Source organism: Malus sylvestris, chromosome 15 (assembly GCF_916048215.2).
Source record: "Malus sylvestris chromosome 15, drMalSylv7.2, whole genome shotgun sequence".
In the NCBI taxonomy this organism is placed as follows: domain Eukaryota; kingdom Viridiplantae; phylum Streptophyta; class Magnoliopsida; order Rosales; family Rosaceae; genus Malus; species Malus sylvestris.
Genome location: NC_062274.1, coordinates 40,272,105 through 40,275,062, shown reverse-complemented (window position 1 = coordinate 40,275,062; position 2,958 = coordinate 40,272,105). Strand labels below are relative to the sequence as shown.

Sequence of the window (2,958 nt, the reverse complement as noted above, 5' to 3'; positions counted from 1 at the left end):
ATTTTGGTCGGAAGGTTCCCTGAAATTGACGCTGGCTTCTTGTGATTAATAATTGTAATTTCTCTTAAGATGAATATCACGTCTTAAGGATTGCATGGTTTTTCAAAGGATTTTCATAAAGCATAATAAGTCTTTCATGTTTAGATTTGATCCGAACGTCCGGACGGGTTGCATGTTAGATATACGTTCTATGTTGGAGGTTCCAAGTAGAATATGAATTAGGAAAATCTAACCTTCAAAGTAGCATGTATGGATCATAAGTAATGGGTAAAAATTCATAGGATTGCTAGGTGATGGTGGAACCCTAGTGCTTTCTTAATTTTATTCTCTCAAAATTGTTTTCTTTTCTCTCTAGCTCTAATATTGCAGATTGTTTATTTTAATTCATTAATTTCGTTTTTATTTTAATTAGGTTATAAAATCAATCACTTCAATTTCTAATTTACAATAATTAAATGGAATCTGATTAGTTAGAATTATTTAATAATCCCTGTGGAGATGACCTTGCAAAATCCGTTTATACTACAATAACCTTGTGATTCTTGCAAGTAAAATAGGAGATTTAAGCCCGTTCACATGAGTAGTAAAAATCCTATCAAGAAAATGGCGCCGTTGCCGGGGATTATTTAAAATAATTCCTACTAATCAGATTTTCAATTCGTTATTGCTGTTTATACATATCTAAAAAAAAAAAATATTTAATTTTCGTTTTTGTTTTATTTTTCTCAGATTACAACTCTTGGTTAATTATTTTTGTATATATCTTTTTATTTAATTGCTGATTTTGTTTGGTTGGTAAGTTACAATTTGTTTTTTTTTAGCAATGCAACAATGGAATTTGCAGTGCCCCCTGAATTCAATCTAACACCCGGTGGACCACCTCTTTGGGTGTCATTAGCAGAAAGGGGTTATTATGGATTTAAGCCTACAGTTTGTGCTCTTTGCAACTCAAGGACCCATGATATTTTACAATGTCCTGAGAGGAAATATTTTCCAAATTATGTCCAAGAGTATATATATATGAGAATCGATTGAAAATGGAACTGGAATAATCCCCATTCAGAGTTCTACACTAAAAGTTTGAAAGAGCATCTTGGGCAATATTTCGAGCAGCTTAATGTGCCACAAGAGCTTTCGGTGGAGGACAAGCTCGCTAAATTGTTGGAATTAACTGACTTATACATTGAAATAACAAATGAAGGATTTCAAATTCAAGCAGTAAACCGTGGGAAAAGCTATGATGATCAAGAGGTTGGTGCAGGAACTGAGGAGCCATCTGTCTGTTATTCACGTCCAAAGGAGGAAACAGCCCATGATGACCTTGAAAATTCCATAGAATCTGCTCCTACAAAAGTCTGTGTGCCACTCATGCACTATCCCGAGACTCCAAGGCGACCCGCTAAGCAGCAAGAATGCATGAATACTCTGACAAATCTAAATACAGAACAGCTGCTTACTGATCAGAAAATTTTAGCGGCGGTAACGGACAGTGCACCTGCACAGCCCATCAAATTCAAAGAAATGCCAGATGAGTCCTGCAAACAGGCAAAGATCCATAAGGAAACAAAGAAAAAGCTTAATGGCAACCTAATTCTTCGTCAAGAAATTCGGCCAATGCAGAAATTGTGGGTGTCAAATACAAGGTTTAAGTCAGTTCGACGAAGACGTAAACATTGCTGGAAGGGATCCTATTTTATTACAACATTTCGTTCACATAGAAGGGCTAATATGAAGGATTCAACCACTTCCCTGAAACACATAATTGACAAACATCATCTCATTCCGTACCTACTGTTGTATGATGCTATCAAGGAGTGGTTGATTATAAGAGAACAAGTGACGTGATTATCAATTCATTCCTCTACGTCTAGCTATAGACATTAACTACAGCGCTAATTGGGAGACAACCCAATTTTTCTAACTCTTTTTTTTTTATTTCGTTTATTTTATTTTCTTGTTTTTATTCCTAATTACAAAAATAAAAAAAAATCAGAAAATTGAAAAAAAAAATTGCAGTTTTTAATTTTTGTTATTTTTCTTTACTTATCTAATTAGGTTTTTTTATTGCAGGTTGCATTCAGAACTGATTCGGCCTAATCCCAACTAAGGGGGTGCAATCAACATTTATTCCCCCAGCACATTCATCATCAATTCTTCGTCAGTTCCTCTAAATTCATGAGATTAGGCAGTGCGGAGTGCAGAAACAAAGTTGAAGGATCTAAGTGGCACAGAGAATAAGACATGGTGAATTTATAGATCTCTTCATGCATGACGAACAAGCCAATTCAACATACTGAGGCCCTGAGACCATATACAAATTTTTATTCACAGATTCTTATCAAACATAGTTGCAAGGATATAGAAGCATACCTTTTCAATGAGGATCTGTGAGTCTCGATTTTTCCATGGAAACACACATGCATTGGGCAATTTTCATTCATTTTTCCCTAATCTAAGCACTTGAGACAAAAATCGAAGGGAGATGGAGATAAAAACTACCTGTAGTGTGTTAGACTAGAGCAGGATGCGATCTGTGGTTTCATCTGAGCAGGTTGTTGGTCTTGCTGCTCGAGGTGCTGGATTTCCGAGACACGGCGGTGTGTAGATAGCTGGGCTATTTATTGGTTGCAGCACGGATGCAACGCTTAGCGAGGATGAAGGAGCAGCTGCGGAAATGAGAGAAATAGGAGACTTTTCAGTTCTTTTAGAGAGAGACTTTGGGTTTCTAAAATCACACCTTCAGAAATGGGATAAATGGGGTATATGTTTTTAATTTGGAATCCTATGGGGTTCTCTACTCGGATGCATGACATGTGTGCCCATCGTGGGCATTCCGTGCTTTTCTGAGGAGGGTAGTTTTAAAATGGCGAGGTAGACACCCGTTGGCTCTAGACTGACGAGCTGACACAGACTAAAGACTGATGACTGACACGCCATTTTCAAATTGGCATACCAGCT

At 36.8% G+C, this 2,958-nt stretch overlaps 1 pseudogene; it reads left to right on the top strand.

The window, feature by feature from the left end:
* Positions 1-811: 811 nt before the first annotated feature.
* Positions 812-1,914, top strand: LOC126601490 (uncharacterized; annotated as a pseudogene).
* Positions 1,915-2,958: the final 1,044 nt, after the last annotated feature.